The sequence below is a fragment of the Pyxicephalus adspersus genome, chromosome 9 (genome assembly GCF_032062135.1).
Source record: "Pyxicephalus adspersus chromosome 9, UCB_Pads_2.0, whole genome shotgun sequence".
NCBI classification, from domain to species: Eukaryota; Metazoa; Chordata; class Amphibia; order Anura; family Pyxicephalidae; genus Pyxicephalus; species Pyxicephalus adspersus.
This window is the reverse complement of record NC_092866.1, coordinates 11,412,693-11,434,686: the sequence shown is the minus strand read 5'-3', so window position 1 is coordinate 11,434,686 and position 21,994 is coordinate 11,412,693. Positions and strand designations below refer to the sequence as shown.

Here is a 21,994-nt window from a genome sequence, read left to right as displayed (position 1 = left end):
AATAAACAGGATTTATATAGCGCCAGCATATAACACAGTGCTACAATAAAGTACAATAAATAGGGGGTTGCAAATGACAGACAGATACAGACAGTGACACAGGAGGAGAGGACCCTGCCCCAAAGAGCTTGCAATCTAGGAGGTGGGGGAAAACACACAATAGGAGGGGGGATATGTACTCGTGGGAAGTAGTGAGGGTTTCAAAAGACAGAAGGAGATGAGTAGGAGAGTTTCAAAAAATGGATTTTGGGTGCTCTTTTAAATGAGCAGAAAGTAGGAACAAGCCGAATAGGACGAGGAAGACCATTCCAGAGAGGCTAGTAGAAAAGTGTCCATGTTACACAGGCAGTGTGTTGGCTTCTCAACATGGAATCCTCCTCCTGTAAACAGAAGGAAAGGAAATAATCAGGACTGGGGCTATGGGTGGGAAAAATGGTTCTTCAATGATTCAGCCTTTCTGGGTGTGTCTAATACCTGCTACTCCTTATACACACCTGCAGGCATATACATCACTAAAGGATGAGGGGGCGAAAGAAGGTATACATTATAACCAAAAGCAGAAGTGTCTAGGAATGCCCAATTCTCTGGACCAACATCTCCCCGTTGGGTCATTTCAAGGCTCACATTGAGCAGGTAGTGCCCCCCTACTGGCTCCTTCCACCAGCCATATTCTTCTTCTCTTCCATAATGATGGAAATACCTAACAATTATGTCACTGGGATTAAAACAAGGTATTTTCTGCAAACAGGTTTTATGTCAAAATGTATTCGGAAATAAATAATAAACTAGCGAAGGCAAAACACCAGATTTAACTTTACTTTTATTTTTACTGAAGGCAGTTTGGAATGTAGTTATTGAGTAAAAGACAACTTTGATGTTAGCAGGTTCAGCACTTGAAGCCTTACTCCAGGCTAAATGTTTTGGATAAAGTCATGAGGGACTAGAACCCTTTCAGATTTTTGTCCTCATTGCAATCCCTTTTGGGGAGATTTCCCCTTACTTCCTGTTGGAAACAATCTCCAGTGAGACAAGGACAAACATTATTTAGTACATTTTTGATTACTGTGTGTGCCCTATTGACAACCACTGATTACCCATTTTCTAGTATGGGCATGCCATGGACAGGACATGAGGGGAAAATTGGCAAGTTTTTTTGAGTGTGTGCAATAAAGTTGATCTTTAATAAATTTTTGAGCTTCGTTTAGGATAGCCGATGAGTAATAGTCTCTGTCAGGGTTGTGTTTCAAGTCTCACTAAGATCTCGGTGTCACTGGCACAGTTGATTTGTGAAATTCTTAAGCGGGGAACATGGGCAGTAATTAAGACGAGACAAATATTTTCACCCCCCCCCCCCCCCCAACATATTATTGAGAACTAAAACATGTCCTGTAGCATTCCATTTTATTGTAGGATTGCAGTTACATTTCAAAAGGTATTGCAGATACTCTTTCATAGGTTTGTCACCTTGATATAAGCTGTTTATGAGCACCTGTCTACTTTACACCCAAATTTTTTGGTCTTTGCTTCAGTGTACATCAGTCCTTGGTGCAGAAGGGGAGCACTGGCCAATGGCAGCAAAGTTCCTTGTGGACGATTTACGAAAAATAGTCAGTTGGAAGTTAGCAAAAGTCACTTTCACTAAGATCTACTTTTTCCAAGTATTCCCTACTCTTTTTATGAAAAATACACAGTGACCGGTACAATATACAGTGGCGCTTTAAAGTAACCGTTGATCCAGGGAACATCCGATCGCCTGAAGGAATCGGGAAGAAATTTTTGAGCAAATTGTACCAGAGTTTTTTTTGTTTTGCCTTCCTCTGGATCAAATATGTCCATAGTGTTTTATATCTGGCATACGTTTATTTCCTTAGTTATTGAACTTCATGAACTTATGTTTTTTCAATCTAACTTACTATATGAAAGTATCCGTCCCTCACCTGCATCTAAAAATACTAGATGTCTTGCTGCCACAAGAATGTTTGAGTTGCTTACATGGTGCAAATCTATAAATGTTTACCTAAACCCGGGGTCATGTGACACTCCGGGTCCTGAACTTTTTCTCTTTTTAAGAGTAGGTAGGATCTGCAAGGAGAGAAGGCAACACTGTGATGGTGGAATTGGGTAAGAAAAAGAAAAGAGATTTTTGTTAAATAGTCAATGACTGTGTAGGATAGGGTATGGTTTATTACGTGTGAGTGTGTGTTATTGTTGTGTTATAATATGCTTATGCTATGTATTTTTTGGATTTTTGGTTTAAAGTTTGCCATGGATTTTCCCAGTCTGGTTACCTTTGTATCCATCAGATAACTAGTTGTTTCAGGTGACCAGCGTGCTGCACACGCAGGCATATCGGTTTCCATGGGACCTGGCCCAGCTTTCAAGGTCATTCTCTCTCCATTCTGTCCTCCATTTGTGTAAGGAGAAGTGGCAGCTCCGGAGGGCTTACAATAAAAGAACACTGAAACATCTTTGCAATGCAAAAACAAGGATTGGCTCCTTTACTGTGGTTTCAGGTCTTGCAGTCAGTAAAGCAGCTTTTTAGAAAGCATGAAGTTCAAGGATAGTTTGAGACCGTACAGTAACGTGACATGTGAGGTCACTTGGAGGACTGGATCTAGCGGTTTCCCTTGGAAGTAACACAATTTGATTGCAGACACAGTGCCAGCTACTTGAAAACCCTTGGCAGGTCCATTCACGTGGGTGCCAGAACTGTGGTCTGAGTTATTTTTGGGTACAGATGCATTGTGTACGCTGATCTCGTCAACACTATGAGGAAGGTGGAGGGGAGGAAAGAGGGGATAGAGGGAACATTTTAACACTCGGCACGTTAAACTAAGCTGCCGTTTTCATGTCATAGGGCTTAGGAGAAACTGTGTTACTGTTTGCATCATATTAATCCAGCCTCAGGCTTCCCTCATAGGTCACAAACTCCATTATAAGCTTGGTCTGACGTAGGTTTAAATTCCAAAGTATCTTAGCAGCCTAGAAAAATGCAGTCTCCAGCATAGAGGCTATTACTGAGCCCTCACTCCCACAATGCTATGCAGAGGACGGGAACAAATGTCATTCTAAGGACCGCGCATGTTTGCTTGAACCTGTATACTGCTGTAAGTCATGGCGTTCAGCAACCTCAATTGGAGCAAGCTTGTGAAACCTAACAGACCTCAAATAGCTATAAATGTGCCTGTAGATGCTGTCATGTACCTTAGAGACCATTATTGAGACCCCAAGAGGTGTCATATAAATATCTTACTATTTGTCCCTTAATCTGAACTCCAACATGTGGCTTTACCATGACCGTCCTAACAACCAACAATTCCGCATAAACGGATGCCCAGGGTTTGAGGGTTCCCAAGGTGCTTTGCTATGAATGTTGTGATACCTGTAGAAGTCCATGGGAGAACATAGAACTATTAACATAGAAAAAAGATGCTCGGACCACTTTTAGCTTTATGAAAACCAATTGATAAAAGCCTCAACTTCTTAATATGATGCCAAAAGTCAGTTTCAATATTTTGTTTTAATAAAAAACTAGTCATCTTGCCAGGTAAGTCCTTCTTTGTGGCATTTCCTAATATAGCAATACCCCATCTCTGTAATTCATTTTTGCTCCTATCTGCGTTCAAACCAGCTGGATGGGAAGAAAGTGTAGGTGAGTGGTGGCCCCTGTATTGTGACCCAACTCTTCAGTAACCACCCAAAAACAGCCAGGTGGTTACAGAAAAGTGCTGGGTGGTGCACCCTGCTAAAAGGGGCTGGGAGAACACTGGTTTCTGTGGCTTCTGATGGAGAATACAAGTGGCAATAGGCAAGCATTGTCTACTATTGTCACCTATTGAAACCCACCCTGAGAAATGCCAAGCTTCTATTGCTGGAGTGTAAAGCTACGTACACACGTCAGATTTTTATCGCCCGATAATCGGCATCGGCCAATTATCGGGCGAAAATCTGCCGTGTGTACAGTCGGTGTCGTCCATCGTCCGGACGACCGACCTGCCGGATCCACGGACGATGGACGACAGCCGATCCTAATGAAAGGGAAGGGGAGAGCGCGCAGCAGGGTGCCGCTCCGTCGCTCTCCCCCTCCCCTCTCCATAGAGCATGAACGGTGCTGTATGTACAGCACCGTTCATGCATCGTGCACTCCCTTGTCGTTGGAAAGGATCGTGAAAGATCCTTTCCAACGACAAAAATTGGAAGTGTGTGTGCAGCTTAAGTGGCTGTAGCAGATCAGCAGCTCTGAGATATAACAATGGATGAAAAGAGGTAAAATTAGTATTTTATTAGGGCTGTTGGTAATGATACACAGTGCTGTAGCAAACTCATTGTCATAAAGTTGGGGTTAACGTCTGTTTTAAATCAGTACTAAACCTTGCTATCCTGACCCGTGCCCTTTCTGTCGCTGCCTTCTTCCTTCTTGTGATTTTGGCCATCTTTATTGGCCTTACTGCAGTGACAACGCGTGTGGCATGCACAGTTCAGCATTTTTGACCGGGCCAGAGTAATTGGACAGGCAAGAATGAATATTGAAGAAGGGATATTGCCTGTTCCTTTCTGTATTTATGCCCTGACTGATTGAACATTTAAAAAAGTAGAGATGTATTTCTCCCTTAAGGGGTGGAACCGTACCAACAAACCTTGCCATCACCCCGTCCTCTCTACCAATATTTTTATTATTACACAGTATTTATATAGGGCCGACATATTACGCAGCTCTTTACAAAGTCGATAGTCTCCATTATAATTGTTTTGTATGGAGTAGCACTTAAATAAATAATCTGAGGGGTCTTGATGTACAACCTGCAGTGCATTATACAATATAATTCTTTATGTCTGTGTCATTTCTCTTTGTGTTTTAATAGACTCAAAATAGTAAAGATAATGCAGACCTTTCTTTGTAAATCTGGTATTACCGATGTGCAGTATGACTTCTGATATTCACAGGCAGCAGTAGGAGTTCAGGTTATTTTTCCTTCCTTACAATGCTACTGCTAAGCTTGGCTGCCACTGTTTAGTCATTGTTAATCCCTGCAATTAATTGTGCCCATTATGAGGCTTGCTAAGTGATAATCTGAAATGCTGTAGCTGACAGATACATTAGCTTATTATGTGTGTATCTAAACCACAGATCAAAAATGTAATATATTGCAGTTATCAGTCCTTGGATATTAGGGTTGCATACGTTTCCTTTAAAGGTGAACAATACTTGCAAAAAGTTGTTTATTGCATAAGAGACAGGCAGTGTCCTGCAATAAAACAAACTTACCTGTCTGTTTGCAATCTTTTATGTAACATAGACTCCTGATCCCGGCTGCTGGGCATGAATTAACTCCTGCGTGCATGTCCAGGAGTTATGTAACTCTGGCCTGGCCAATCAAGATGGCCAAAGATCTTGTAGATGATGGGTGAAGATGACAAAACTATTTTTAAAGAATTATCACCTGGTGGTCCTGTCATTACCTTGCCTCTTGTCCTAGGTTGGCAATGCCCACTTACCATTCTACATCAATACAAAGCTGTCATCGTAGGATTCATTTCCTCCGAATGGGGTCTTTTGCTACTTACTGGCTGCTGCTGCCTTGCATTGAAATGAGTATGAGAGTTACCACTTCCCTCTTGTGTGTATTCACTTTGAATAGTATAAAAATACTTGGTGATCCTGCCAATTGAATGTTAATATTGTATTTCCTTTGGTAGAGCCACAACACTCACCATGTGTCATCCATATGTCACTGTTCCAGCTAATACAAACCAATGTAATGACCTCAGAGATAGAAATGACTAAGCTTCTAGCAAGTCAACCAGTGGCGGGCAAGGTCTAACCCGGCCTTTCTCAACCTTTTTATCATTAGGGAACTATTGACAAAACTTTCATGTCTTTAGGGAACCCCCTGCTATAAATACTATATCCACAGATCACAGTACATTAGCATGGTGGACAGTAGGAAGAATGTCACCCCTACAGATAGTTTAAAATGACACCAATGATCTTTTTGGCTGAGAATTACAAACTGCTTTTTGCTCAAGCAACCTCTGGAGCAGTGGTTGCCAACCTTTTTTGGTCCCGAGAACCACTAAAGTTACCGGCTCTGGAGCGCACATGCACGGAGAGCCGGTTGTCACCTAAAGGGGGAGAAACCTCCTCCATTGTGATGTCATGTCAGACCCTGCCCACTCTCCCATCTAATGTTCAGATGCAGGGACACAACCTGCCCACTTCCCTAAGCCTGGGATTTGTACGGGGGACATGGTCCGCAGCTCTGGCCAGTGCGCCAGCGGGGTCCTTGTCCTGACCCTGCCCAGGTGCGCACCGGCCCAAGCTGTGGACTACCGGTGGGCGACCGCTGCTCTGGAGGAACCCCGGTTGAGAAACCCTGGCCTAACCAGTAGTGTAGTTCTAGAATAGACCTAACTTCTTCAAGAATTATTGTCCAAGCTCTGCAGCAATCCTTGCACTTTTAATCATCAGAACCTGTCAACAAGGGCACACAAGCCAGATTTGAAGTGCCAGTTCATTTTAATCTGATGGCGATGCTAATAATTATATTTAGGGAATAGAACTGCCAGAGGATAGGGTGTAAATTGGGGGGGAGGAATTTGAATTTTTATCTCCTTGTAATATTATTATTAAACAGAATTTATATAGCGCCAGATATTATGCAGCACTGTACATTAAATAGGGGTTGCAGATGACAGACAGATACAGACAGTGACACAGGAGGAGGAGAGGACCCTGCCCCGAAGAGCTTACAATTTAAAGTAAATGCAACCGGTGGATTTCTTTTATTTCTGTAATAAATCCCCAAGGGTCCAGCCAGTTTAAATCTTTTTACTTTTCTCTTCCCCCACTCCCGCACATGAAGTGGTTGGATGGAGTTACATTAATGACGGCTTTTCTTTTAGCTGTGTGATGGTCATTATTTCATGACCCCCTGTACTAAAAACAAACAAGCTAAACTCCAGACAAACTGGTAAATACCCAAATGAAATATGTATGAGGCAACTGTTTACCAACCACAGCATTTGTAGTTTGGTCCATTCAGTTTTGAGATTAGTTCAGCTTTTCCACACAGCACAGCTCTGGTAGAGCAGAAAACCTGAGATCTCTGCTGCAGTTCAGAACGGGTGTCCTTCCCACCCCCATACAGTCAATGGACAGTGAAAAGAGAAGCAGCAGACTCCGTCACTATATTTCCTTCTATCTGTATGCTTTTTCCTTTCAGCACAGTTTACTGGCTACTAGTTTACCCTCCCCACACTGATCTCATCTTGACAGAGGATTTCTGGAGGCTTATACCATATTACATTCAAGTACTTGCAGCCTTGGGATGACTGATACCAATCTCAGTCAGGGCACTGCATGTTCTTCCCATGTTTGCATGGGTTTCCTCTGGGCACTTTGGGTTCCCCCTACACCTACAAAAATATGCAGTTTGATTATTTGTCCCCCCTGGATATTGACTATGATATGTGTGGAAAACCAAAGTGCAGCACGGGCTGCTGATTGCAACATGGATACCTGAATAAAACTAATACAAATTAAGAAATTAAAAAAATAATAATTTAATGGATACAGAACTGTCTTAATTTGTCTTTTATCTCTTCCTGGAGTAATCCAGTGTAAAACGTTGTCCAGTCCCTGCTGCTTCTTCTCCTTGTGTGGAGTGACTGGTTTGGTAATACATGGAATATATATAGCGCCAACATATTACGTAGTGCTGTCCAAAGTCCATAGTCATGTCACTAACTGTCCCTCAAAGGGAGTCACAATTTAATGTCCCTATCATAGTCATATGTCATTAATACAGTCTAAGGTCAATTTTGGAAGGAAGCCAATTAGCCTAACTGCATGTTTTTTTTTTTTTTGGATTGCCAGAAAAAACCGAAGAACCTGAGGGAAACACACACAAACATGGGGAGAACTTGCAAACTCCATGCCGATAGCATCCTGAGAGATTCAAACCTTGGACCCAGCGCTGCAAAGTGCTAACCTCTGAGCCATGGTATCTGCTCTTGTAGTTGGTGGACTTGTTGGGTCTCCCCCACGGTTCTTCTCTCTGTATACACTGTACAGTCATGATGTCACCACTATCTATCTGGGTTTGCAAAGTTATTTTGTATACACAAAATGGATTAGCAGCATTTGTGGCTGTTCAGGAATATGTTTCAATGAAAGTTTTTGTGTGCTCGGAGTTCAGCTTTAACAGCAGTACCTTTCAAGAATATAATCCATGTCACCATGTAGGGTTAACTGACTGTTCTTCTCCTGCCAAATCCATGAGTACCTGAGAGCTTTGCAAACAGGTTCGCGATTTTGAAAGATGAGATTTTGAAGCTGTTTTAGCTTGGCACACCACCCTGCATACTCCGTCACGGCCATGACCATCGAACCATTGTATTGGACGACATTGTACAGTACAACCATCACTCCAGGACATGATTTTAGTGTGTGGCCCACAAATGTAGACATACACATGTGAATGGGCAAGTTTATCGAAATGAAATGCCAAGACGGCTTTTCTTAGTCAAAGATGAAGTTTGTGAACGGCACAGCATTGCTGTTGTGCAGACGATGAAGGCGTCTATTCACGCACAAGCTAAGCTTGTTACTGGCTGAATTCCACACACACAAGTTGATTTGGGTTTCAGCTCTGAAAATACTGTTCTTTTGTAGGAAATTGTGTCTTGTTTGTGAGCTTTCTTTAACAGAGACGTGCAGTTTATTTACTTGGCTTCAATGTGTATTTAAACAGAGCTTTTTATATGCCCCTTCCTACTCGTAATGTGTAATTTTTGGGCTGCAGACTTGTGTTTACAGAATGTCAGACACTTAAAGGACCTTCCTAAATGGCTTTTATTTTAAAGGCAGACAGACTTTAGGGGATGATGTCATTTTAAAGTGCACTTGTAGTTCAACCCAGACATTTTTTTTAAGCTGGGTGAGAGGAAATTGTAGGTGGATGGCAGCCCCTGTATTGTGACCCAACTGTTCAGTAATCGCCTAAAAACTGCCGGAATCGTCACTGAAAAATTCCGGGTGGAGCGCCCAGCTACAAGGGGTTGGGGAGAACTTTGTTATGTTCACAACTTTCTGTATCGGCTCTGGTAGCTGTTAGGGCATCAATTGCTGCATGGCAAGCGGAATATATTAGGGTGGGCCACTTCCTTGGCAAAGCACAGGTGCACTTTAAGCCCCATTCCATTGTATATGCACAGTTGTATAAAATAGTGTGTCCACCCCATGGAAATAATTGCATTTTTCAACATCTAGGCATATGTTAGGGTAATGTCCATAAGATGCTATTGCTCCCTGCAGCAGAAATTACTTAATTACCGAGGGAGGAAAAGGAAAGGATTCTTACTTTACCACTAACTTCCATTGTAGAATGTAACGTCATCATGCTTTAGGTGAGATTACAGAGGGTACCCTGTACCCAAATTGTCACCAGAAGGCACTGCAGCACTCATCTGATTTGTCATCCTGTGAGATTTCACTAGCTGCAGAATAAATCAGCCTCACCTAAGTACTTTGGCAGAAGTCAGGGGTAAGCTAAGTATATATAATAACTTTTTACCCTTGGGTTTCTTTTTTTATGTTCCCACGCTGTTTGGAATGGCGTATTTGCTCTTTTTGTAGTGCAAAGTCTACTTTAAATTAACTGCTGGATCTCTGCTACAGGGAGAATACATTATTGAGCAAGAAATATAATATTGTTGAATGTTTGACTGCTTCCAGCTAAAGCTCTATACAGATGTCATATTACTGTAGCTGGAAACTTGTGTTTTGTGTTACAGATGAACAAGCACTGTGCACATAGCGCTGTTCTGTTCTCTGGAGAGGGAGGACACGGGAAGGGAACCCCACTTTAGACTCCCCCACATAGGAAGGCACAGAGATTGTAAATGATTGGTCTTCATCGTTGGTGGGGCCGCTGTACACACATTAGATTTTCATGACTGGTCATCATAAGCATCAATCATTTCATCTGTGTGTGTAGCTAGGTGTTCCTAAAACTAACTCTAGCTGTTTTCTTTGCAACTGTTTTCCTAAATCAAGTCGAAAAACTCCAATCTACAATACAGTTAACTGTTGCTGTCTTCTTTTTTAAACATTTTATTTTTTATTAATTTTGTATTTTCAGAACACAAACAACCAGGACAAACAATTAGCACAGTAATACAAATAATTAATTATTGATCTGTTACATATATACCAAGCTTTACTGAAACATACAAACAAAAACCAAGAGAATAGAAGCCATACATTTCAACAAATAAGAATGTCAACTGTTGCTGTCTTAGTTGCTTAATAGTTGAAGAAGATTTTGAGTTATCAGCAGAAGAGAAGAAATCTTCCAAGGGGGATACTGACAGCTGCGGTCTGGCAGTTGTTCCTGGGTAGGAGACAGCTTGCCATCCTCTAGACATCCACCACCACCCGTGAATGAAGGTTGTAGCGATTTGGATGGGATTGTCAGTGGTGTGCAACCACCCTTGTTCTTTCACTGTTGACAGCCATGGATGAGGCCCTGCTTGCAGCATCCACCGGGCAGACGCAGAAACTGCTGTACACCTGACATCCGTGTGAACGAGTCCTAACGAGATGTCACAGTGAGCCTGATTTATTATAGCTCCCAATGATGGAAGAAGATAGATCATAGGAGAACCTGATTGATTCAGCAAACCTGGATTGGATTTCTTAGGGTTTAGGGCTTTGCTGGATCACCCAGGTTCTCCCATGATAGTCTTCTCCAGTCTACGAGAGTTTTATTTGAATGGGCGTTGTGTGCATGCCTGTATAGTTGTATTAAAGGCATAAGGCCATACTACTCTATCAGTGAACTCTAATCTAAGTAAAATAGAATGATCGTATGGGATAATAATAAAGTTGGTGTATTTTAACAACTATAACAATATCCTCAAGTGTATGTAGTAGGAATGTCTTTTAAGACACCTCTTAGGTGCTTGGGGCCCTTGTTATATTTTATGCCATTCTTTTTAATGAAAGGGTTAATTCTCATTGGCTTTACAGAGGGCCCCATAAAATATCATAAACGTTGCGTTGTTTTGTATCCGAGTCTGTCCATGTTTTGGAAATAGATTAGCGCACAAGGAAATACAAGTTCCACAGCCACGAATGCTGTGATTTTCCTTTGAATGACGCCAGCGTCTGTTACTATGTCCACAACACTGGCATCTGTGCCATCTGCCGGGGTACAGGAGTTGTCCAGGAGTCTTTCGTAGGAACGTGCCTGGGGTAACCTGATCGTGTAAGAAGGACGTGTATCACTATGCCATGGAGCATGTCTAAAAATATTGCGAAGGGAAGTTATGACAAACTGATGATCCTGAATACTTTATCTCTTTCCCGATGTTGCTCACAGCTCTTGGTTGCTGTTTAACATCGCCACTGTGATTTGCCGTTCTTGGCCCCAAGAACCTCAGTATGTGAATGGTAAGGAGCTATACGGAGGGCGGGGATGTTGCATTGTTAATCTTTAGCATATTGTTGGCATACTATCCTCCTCTGCATTCCTTGGATACTTTGTTAGCTTTGGAAATCGCTTGGCCCTTCAAGGGGTACTTTAACCCTGTGCAGCAGTACCGAACCACCATGAACTATAAAGTGCTCAAACTATATATCTGCGCTGCAGATATAGAAGCCATAACAATACATGGAGGCATGAAATACAAGCAAGACTGTATTTTTTAATACTTTATGGATTCAACTGCTGATATGTTAAAACAGCACTGTGACTTGTTTATTATATGGAGTCTAGGTCAGTGTTGTGATGTGATTGACACTTAGGTTGTCTCTGATCCAGTCATCTGGTTGCATAGTGCAGATCTTGGCATGCTTACACCCTGTGAAGTCTGTAAGACAGCCAAGGTAATTATGCACCACCTTCACCCATTTAGATCTTTGGGACTGACAACTAGTGATATCTGGCTCCTGTGCAGTATCTGGAGCAGGGTTTCCCAACCCGGGTTCCTACAGAGGCTGCTAGGAGTTCCTTGAGCATTAATCAATTTGTATCAGAAGTTTTTTTTATTGCCAAAACTTTTTTATTGCCAAAACTTTTTATCACCCAACACTTCAGTAACCACCTAAAACAGCAAGGTGATTACTGAAAAGTGCCGGGTGGTGCGCCCAGCAAAAAGGGCCTGGGAGAACACTGCCTTTTTAGTCAGTTACCACTGACACCAATCTTTTTGGCCATCTGTAAGGGTGGCATTTTTCCCTCCGGCTAGCAATGCAAGTGGCATTCTCCCTGCTGACAACCATTCAAATGTGCTTTGACACCTCCTAAAGTGAAGGAATCTTGTCAGCTTGTAGTTCTTGTTTGAAAGTGGGGTTTATACCTTCTTTAAATGGGAACTAGGCTTTGAGATCTCTAACTTCTAGGAGCAATGCCGATATTTCATGTCAATATAGAGTCTTTACCCCTTGCTGCTGCCATAGGTGAAAAGTGCAGACGCTGCAACCAGCGCTGTGGTGCCAGTGCCACCGGGAGCTGTGCGGGATCCCTCAATCCCAAGGCAGGTCTGAACCTGCCCTTATGGGGAATTTAGAGGATCAGCAAAGGAAAAATCACTCTGCAGTACTAAGAAAGCAGAATCTGTACATGTAATAAACAACTATAGGCACCCCATTGTGCATATATTAAAAACTATCCATAGAAACAATGTTAATAAGGCTTGTGTTGGTGGACCTTAGGTTTGTTTCAATGGCATCAGTTTGATATACTTCTGGGGTTGTTCACAATTCATTAACAGGTGCAGTTAACCTCCTCCTGACCTGAATTAGACCTGCTTCAACGTTTACATTTCTATAGACTTGTATGGGAATTCAAAAGCTGTATAAAGCAAACAAAAGCATTACCATACCCAGATTTACAATAAATTGGATGTTGCACCTCAACATGTGACAAGTTCTGCTCATTTTAGGTCATGTTTTCTTTTTTTTTTTTCTTGAACTTTCCTTCAAAATTCTAACGTTTTAACAGCCAGCATATGCTGTCATCTTGTAGTTCTGTCTGAAATTGTTGGAAAATATAATTCTTTCCTCTTGCTCCTTTTGAAAAGCATAGACGAGAGTGATATCTTCTTATTTTCAGCCAGATATCCGTATTTTGAGTAACCCAAATCTTGCATGCAGACAGTCCTGTGCTGTAGCATGAGATTTGGGGGATCATCATTCCTAGGAATCTTGTTGGCAGAATATCAGCAGTTTTTAAACTTTTCTGGGAATTTTATTTGTGGGTTTAAAAATGAGCTTCTTTTATTTCTGGTACAGAACAGACACTTGTAATCTTTACAGAGAGTAATACATAGAAACAAAACAATAAACTATGTGGTTAACACAGAGATTAGCCCAGTTTTTTCACATTTTAAAAATTAGAGAAATATTGTGTTCATCTATGGTCACAATTGATATTACTATCTACATTAGTGTTGCAAATTCTGATTAAAATAGTTACAAGGAAAATCTTTCAGCTGGACATATTTGTGCCAGTGTGGCTCATGGGCTTAAGGGACCCACTTCTGTCCCAAAATATTAGCTGGAAACTAAGTTGGAGGATGCTGTGTGTTGTTGTATTCAGCTTGTTGTTTAAATAAAAGGCATTGGTATGTATGGTGTATGGTCTGTTGCATGAGATTTAAATTGGATACTTTTGCCTTGGCAACCTAAGATGGGCTGAACTGCTATATCATCGCTGGGTGGGGGGTGCAGGAAGAGCTAAGATGGCAAGTCGGTGCTGCGAGAGGTTTTCAGAATGATTTGAGCTGCTAAGAAAACTTTGTCTTCTGTGCTTCCATTGTGAACTTTTAGAATGCTTTGCTCCCCAATGACACAGCTACATGGGACAGTAAGGGCTTCTTTAAAGCATGGCGGCTTAGTGGTTAGCTCTCTGACTTTTGCAGCGCTGGGTCCCAGGTTCGATTCTCTCAGTACCACTATCTGCATGGAGTTTGCATGTCCTTCCTGTGTTTGCTTGGGTTTCTTGCGGGTACTCCAGTTTCCTCCCACATTTCAAAAACATGCAGTTAGGTTAATTGACTTCCCCCCCAAAATTGACCTTAGACTGTATTAAGAGACATATGACTATGGTCGGGACATTACATTGTGAGCCCTTTTGAGGAACAGCTCACATGAAATGACTATGGACTTTGTACAGAGCTGCATAATATGTCGGTGCTACATAAATACTGTGTAATAATAATCATTATTTTTTGCTCATTAAGACTATGTAGAATTTTGAACTGTCTTAAAACATTGTAGCTCATTAGTCCTTAGATAAAGTAGCCGCATTAATTTTCTTTTTTTTTTTTTCTCACACTATTGATCCTTTGGTAAGCCATCAAATCACACACTTCTGTCCTTGGTAATGGATACCACTCACTCCTTTTCTGTATCAAGCTGTGGTTGTCACTTAGGAATATTTACATGCGTCCATGTAGACCCAGCCTTAGAGTCCCTGGTAAACTTTCTGACCAGATTGTTCTGTCCTGGTTTCCTCCAGGAAAGGAAGTAAAGGGAAATCTAGAAATTCGAGAAACTAGGAATTCTAGAACTCATATCTGCATGATGTCTGTTTTCCTGTTGCAGTTCTGTTCTGTCTTTTAATATGTTGTACCCACAACTAAAAGAAAGGGGAGATTCTGAAAGAGAGCCCAGAAAGCAGCAAATCTGCTAGAACTAGGGCTTCATACACACGTCAGATGAATCTCGTCCAGTAAGTGATCTGTGTGTGTACAGCCCTTGTCATTCATGGATCCATCCTGGTTCATCCATGGTCAACAAACGAGTAACGATCCTAATGAGGGTGAAGAGCCTGACTTGCCTGTTTTTAAGTGTTTTGCATATTTGTAAATATTTTGGGAAAAGCTTGGCTTTTGCGCTACGTACACACGTCAGGTGATTCCAGTCCGATTATCACCTCGGGGCTGATATTGGATGAGAATCTGGCGTGTGTACAGCACTCATCATCTGTGGATCAGGAATGATCGTAATGAAAGTGAAGGGGAGAGAGCACAGCGGGGTGCTGCTTGCTCCTTCTACCCTCTCCTTAGAGCAGAATGGTGCTGTATGTACAGCGCTCATTGATGCATCGTGCAGTCTTTTGTTGTTGGAAAGTGTTGTGAAAGTTCCTTTCCAACGACAATTATTGCACATGTGTACCCAGCCTAAGACTCCATGTAGACTGGACAAAAAAAAGTCAAACACCGAAGAATTTTTGGCCCAACTTTATCGTATATTAGGGCACACATTTTCGATGGTATCTATTTAAACCCTATGCAATGCCACATTTATTTGCATCCTGAGCTGTAATATTTTTTGACAGGAACGTGTGATGATAATGAGGAGAGTTGGACCTCTGTGTTAAGTCTTCTCCAGCATGTTCTAAAGATTCTCAGTAGGGTTAAGGACTCTGTGGTGGACATTCCATATGTGAAAATAATGTCTCCTGCTCTCCGAACCACTCTTGCACAATTTGAGCCTGATGAATCCTGGCATTGTCATCTTGGACTATGCCCGTGCCATCAGGGAAAGAAGAAAATGCATTGATGGGAAAAACCTGCTCTTTTTTACCTGTCCCAGTTCTTCCACAGGGTGCTGCCATCTTCTTCCTTCTGTTCCTAGTTGTGATCATTGGGCATCTTGATTGGCTGGGCCAGGTTGACGTAACTCTCTCAGGCAGACATGAGTTCATTTAGTACCGGCAACTACTGGGGAAGCCGGGATTGCCCGTATGAGCGGCTCAGCAATCTTGACAGTTCGACAGAGCAGTTCTGGTCTGCTTTAACAGAATATTATTATATCTATTTTCCTTCACTTTTTGTATGTGTTATGTAAGCTGATGCAACCTAATGCTGCAAGAAAGAGGTCAAGCTCTCCTTCTAAACTTATTGGTCCCCAGCTCTTACCACATTGTTCTAACTGTTCTCAAGATGGCATCCTCATGCCAAAAGTCACAGCACAACCAGCCAAGCAAAACTGCAGAGGAGTCCTGAGCTGGTCATGACGCTGCTACACAGGGCTTAAATAACCTCATACATTTCCAGCAGTTCATTTTCTCACCATGAAATCCAGCCGAACTGACTACACAACATCACGTGGCTGAGAAATCTTTACTTTGGTGTTTCATTGTTTTTATTGTGGGTCATTCAGAGTTTATAGGACTGGTTGTTGTCAATTTTACATCCTCGTGAATAATTTAAAGAGGAGCCCTGTTCTAAACAAAAACTTTTCTTTGTTTTTTAATGGCAGAACTGTTTGGATCTTTTTCTTTTTTCCTGCTTTACTCCTGAGGATTTTACAGGGAATATACTGCTCATTTATTGAGTTTTCATTTTTAAAGTGAGTCTTACAAGTGAGTTTCTAGATTGTGTTATAATTGTGCATTTTAAAATGTGTCACCTTGAATCTTAAATAAGGCCAACAAGGGTTTTCAATCTGGGAATTCCCTTTGCTGCCTCCATGTAAAAAAAATTACAGCACTTAGTTGACTGGAATGGCCTGAATATTCAAGTGTAAAAACACCTTTAATCCATCAAGAGGTTCCTTCATTTGGGTCCTGCGTCGTCCCGGCATCCGTCTTAAGTGCTGACATCTTCTTCCAGGTTCTTCTTCCTACGTCACCGATCTCACACTGCGCAGGTGCAGGATTGGGTGACATATGGGGAAATAGATTGCCAATCTCACTGTGCATGCCCGAGATCCCAGGAATTATGACGTAGGTATCCCCGGAGGCTTTACGCTCCATTCTGTCTTGATCTCCTCCAGCTGATGTAAAAGAACAAATATTGCACAAAACTTACTTTAAATAAAAGGCTTGACTACCAATTTATGTAAAGTAAAAAGTTTGAATTTAGGTCCGCTTTAAGTAGTCTTAGGAACAGAAGGTGAGATTGTCAATGAGGAAAACTGTTTTGGGTAAACCAATGGCTTTCCCCTCGTTTTGGGCAGACTTTCATTTGTAGGTAGGAAGTAAAGGGACATCTCTCTTATGGCATACACAGTAAAAGTAATGGGGGGGGGGGTCCTAAATATTCTATACTCCCATTTATTTAAAAAGAAAAAGATAAATCCATATGGGGAAACTATCAAGGAAACATGACTACTAGTCAGAAACTTTCCACAGAACTTTTATGCATTTCATCCTAGTTATGAACGTTTCCTCTCCATTTCATTACCACCACCATAAAATCACATATTTCTACAAAAATTACTATTTAGATCTTACCAGCTATTCTGTTCATTTTTTCACTTGACAAACATGTGGCTTTGATTTTCTAAAGTGTTTTTTAATATACTATTAGGCTTTTTTTGTCTTCCTATGAGTGCTGCATTGTTCATTTCATCCATTTCCAGCTACATGGAAAGGCCTGGCCTTTATTTCCTCTGTGCTCACATTTCAGCATCCTTCTGACTGGGTCAGAAGCCAGTTGGCCACATTGTCAGTACGTCATCCTCTCTTTTTTGTTTTTCCTCCCATTCTGCAGAACTGTGTCTGTTTGTGAGTCTCTAAATAACTTGTATAGATTATTATTACAATTCTTGTTGTGCCCTTTATATATTTATCTGCTAATTTAACCCACTGGGTCACTGCAAGCAAGGTGAAAGTGATCCCAATATCTGACACCTTTAAAATAATCTGTAAAAGTGCTGCCTATAGGACTTTTAGTGACTGGTCTCCACCTGCTGGAAAGGTAACCTGTTCCCAGATGGGAACTGTTCCACAAATGGTAATTCCTCTTTTGCCCAAAACAGGCGCACTTCTATTAGTGTTCCATTCAACTACAGGTTTTCAGTGAATGTGATCTCTGCAATGCTTTAGCTGGACTTTAAATGATGAATAGAAATTCTCCATATCATTTCTGATTCGAGCCTTTGTAAGGCACTAGCCCTCAGTAAAATTCTCAAGGTTTCTGACTGAAGTTTTGTACAATAGGTCACATTTTTATGCTCTTGACCTTAAAGAACCAGCGTGGCTTGCGGCCAGCTAGAGATCACTTTTATAGATGTTTTCACCAAGGGGGGAGGAGGAAAGATTTGAAAGGGGGGAAAAAAACACAAAACAGTTTTTAATTTCCACTGTTCCTGCAGCGCTCGGGAGCAGGCTGGGGTTAAATATCATCAGCCCTGCTAGAACCATACATTCGTCATTTCCTTCTGAAAAAGCCAGCTTGCCACTGATATTTTTACAGGATTAGAGGTCTATTGGGATTGCGTTTCCAAGTTTAGGGTCGCCTCTCACCCCCTCACTCCTCCGTACATGTTATTTTTTTCCAGCCGGGACTACATTTATGGAAACGATTGAAAATCTTAATGGTTTACAAACACACAAGCAGGAAATAGAAAATTTGTGGAGCAATAACCTATTTCTTGCTCAGAAAACCTTTAAACCAACCACTTATAAGAGGAATACTGATCGGCGTGCCGGCTGCTAGCGGTCTTAGAAAGATGGCAGAGTAGAGTGGGTTATGTTGGGACATTGCCAGTTCAATGATTAATTACTCACATTGGATTACGGGACGGAAATGAAGGGTAGTAGCCATGTTATTTCCACCTCATTATCAGCTGCAGGTCATACTTAGCTTTTTTTTTTCCTTTAAAACTTAAGCTTTAATAAATCCACATTATCATCACTTGGCGCCTCCACTGATGCTATTCACTCCCATTCTTTGTTTAAACCCCAATGAGTAGACCCTGATGGAGGGTAAAACACAGATGTGGAATTGTGCCTGGTGGATGTACAAAGGTTTTTCTTCAATGAAAGGAAGCCAGGATGTGGTTCAGCGTGCAAATAATTCTGCAAAAGTGAAAAAGAAATATCTTTAAACTGAACCAAAGTTCCACTTTAAAAACTAAAGCAGGGCTTCATTGCACAGGCGATTTCCCTTCTGCAATAAGCATTCTTACTTCTCTGGAGCAGTCAAAATCTAATTGGATACGCAGCAATCTTGGCTTCCCTTGCGGTTTCTGGGACTGTTGAACTCCAGCACTTCTAAGGTCTTCTGGACCTGTCCAGTCATGAAGGCTGAAGATCACTACTAGGAAGAGAAGAAGGAAGAAGATGGTGGGACCCTGCAACTTATAAGGGGTCAGGTGAATATAACAGGATTTTGTCCTGCTTTACCATGGCTGTGCAGTTTAAAATTTACCAGAAAATACTTGGTGCTCTTAGTATTTGACACACATCCTGTCTGACAAACCCGCTGCTATGCAATAAAATCTGTACACATGTGCACACAAGGGGTGTGGCTGCTACTCAACTCTGCCAACACAGGGCACCTGTAACCTGAGCAGCATTTTAATTGACGGCAAAGGTCTTGAAAACGTTTACATATAAATGGTACACAAATAATTTTTTATTTTGTAGGCTGTCTATCCCTCTGCCTACTATATCTGTGGATTGAGTCTATAAAATAATTGATGATGATGGGGTCTGAACTGAATGTTAATTGCTCGACTATTGCCAAGTAAACCCGTAGTGAACGTTTTAGTAGGCATGTTTTCCTTCTCCATCTTCTCCAGCTTTCCTATGCAAATATTCTCTGCCTTTGGGCTGTGCTGGTTAGACTGAAACTATATTCCTCATAAACACCGTCCATTTTTTACGCTTTGTGTATAATGAGGCTGCGGGTTCATTTTCGATAGTCTTGCCTTTACCTGTTTACTTTACCCTCGCATGACTCCCTGTGACCCGGCAGGTTTGTCTTGTTTGCCTCTCAGTTTTACCTCTGCCTTCACTGTACAGTCTACGAATCACTTTATTATGTATATAAACATTCGTGTCACATTTTAGCCCATTTTTCATGGAATTTAATTGAAGCTGGTGTAGTGAAAACAATGGGTGAGGATTCAGAGCACCTTTCCCTAATAAAGCTTGGCTGTTTTTACTTGTTTTCCCTTCAATTATACACAAATGCTCATCGATTAGCTAAAACACCAAAAACCACCTGCCAAATATTGTGTAGATCCCGTTGTATTACCTAAACTCTGATCCATGACATGGATTTCTTGAGGCCTCTGTTTTGTGTGGTGTATGGTACCAGAAGGTTAGCAGTAGATCCTTTAAAGCGGAACTAAACCCGTGACACTCACCATCGCTATTCCATCGCAGGGCGCAACAATATTCTACCTTCTAGGGACTATCTTTGACGATTGTGATTTGCTGGGCCAGAATGACTTAACTCCTGAGCATAGGGGAGCCCGAGTTTCCCGGAAATACTGGCAAGCTTTTTTTTTCCCCGCAGCGACCAGGCCGGTAGATGGGAATATTGCAGAAAGGACATTGCCATTCTGCAATAATGACCTGATTGTGCAAATTGAGTTCAGGTGGTTATAGTGAAGGGTATGTTTTATACTACAGCGTACAAAGACATTTTAGACACTATCAGCCTCGTGGTAACAGTTTGGTGAAGGCTCTTTTCTCTTATAGCAGGGCCGGCTCCCTGTGTACAAAGCCAGCTCCATAAAGACATAGTTTGAGGAGCTTGGCGTGGAATAAAGTTAGTAGTCGGTTCAACATCCTGGCACAACTTGGAAATCCTATCGTCCTGCTTTGAGAGTGTGAGAGTAGGCACACGTTCTTATAGACGCACTTCAAAGTCCTGAGCAAAGCCTGTCGATAAGAATGGAGGTTGTTATAACTGCATAATTGGGCTCAGCTCTATATTAATGACCATGGTTTTCAAATTGGATATCCAACAGGCTCATTTTTTTCAGGTTTGATGGTCCACAAACATTTGACCAATACATTTTTAAGTCTTGTGATAAGCTTCTCCCTTATCTGCCTGGGCACTGGGAGAATTCTCAGGAAAGTTCATTCAATCCGCATCTTGACTCCCAGCCGTATGAGAAGACATTTCTTGGAATGCAACATCTAATTATCAGGGGAGCAGATGAATTAATTTTATTATTAATAAACAGGAATTATTAAGCATCTAACAATTTACGCAGCGCTGTACATTTAATATTGGTTGCAAATGACAGACAGATACAGACAGTGACACAGGAGGAGAGGACCCTGCCCCAAAGAGCTTACAATCTAGGAGGTGGGGGAAGTATCACACAATAGGAGGAGGGATATGGAATAGTGGGAAGTAGAAACTGTTTCAAAAGACAGAAGATGGGTAAGCATGTTTAAAAAAAAAAAGGTTTTAAGTGCTTTTTTAAATAAGCAAAATTGTGGAGCAAGCCGAATAGGACGAGGAAGACCATTCCAGAGTCGGGGCAGCTCTAGAAAACTCTTGGAGCCGTGTGTGTGATGAGGTTATGAGTAAGGAAGTCAGGGAAGTATTTTTCTATCAGGTCAGAAATGTGTGTGGGACAAGAACTGTAGAGGGATTGGAAAGCAAAGCACAGGAGCTTCAATTTGCTTCTAAGGTGAAATGGATGCCAATGAAGAGAACTACAAAGAGATGCAGCAGAAGAGCGGTGGGAAGGATCGATGAGTCTGGCTGCAGCATTCATAATAGATTGTAGAGGGGAGAGTCGGAATAGTGGAATACCAGAGAGGAGGAGGTTATAGTAGTCCAGATGTGAGATGATAAGAGCGTGTACAAGGAGTTTGGTGGTCTCAGGGGACAGGTAGGGGCGGATTTTGGAGATGTTGCGTAGGTGAAAGTGACAGGACCTGGAAATGTTCACAGGTAGGGGCGGATTTTGGAGATGTTGCGTAGGTGAAAGTGACAGGACCTGGAAATGTTCCGAATATGGGGGGTAAATGAGAGGGCAGAATCCAAGGTGACACCAAGACAATGTGCCTGAGGGGAGGGAGGAATAACAGTGTTGTTAACAGCTAGAAATATGTCAGGGGGAGATTTGGGGGGGGGGGTAGATGATGAATTCAGTTTTATCCACGTTGAGGTCTGTTTTATCCAGACTGTGCCTTTTAACCTCTAATGAAAGGTTCAGTTTGGGTGGGATTTTTTTTTTTTTTTTGAGAAGCACATACATGTGTGATATAAAATATTTGCTTAT

At 41.7% G+C, this 21,994-nt stretch overlaps 1 protein-coding gene across 4 annotated transcripts in view; it reads left to right on the top strand.

The window, feature by feature from the left end:
• The window catches only part of NFAT5 (nuclear factor of activated T cells 5), an 81,682-nt gene that overhangs the window by 19,895 nt on the left and 39,793 nt on the right, over positions 1 to 21,994 (top strand). Inside the window, exon 1 of one of the 4 annotated variants that reach the window (XM_072422573.1) lies at positions 11,266 to 11,455. The exons of the other annotated variants lie outside the window; for them this stretch is intronic. The gene's annotated coding sequence lies outside the window, so the exon portion shown is untranslated. Of the gene's footprint in view, positions 1 to 11,265; positions 11,456 to 21,994 lie in introns of those variants that run through there. 4 annotated transcript variants of the gene reach the window in all.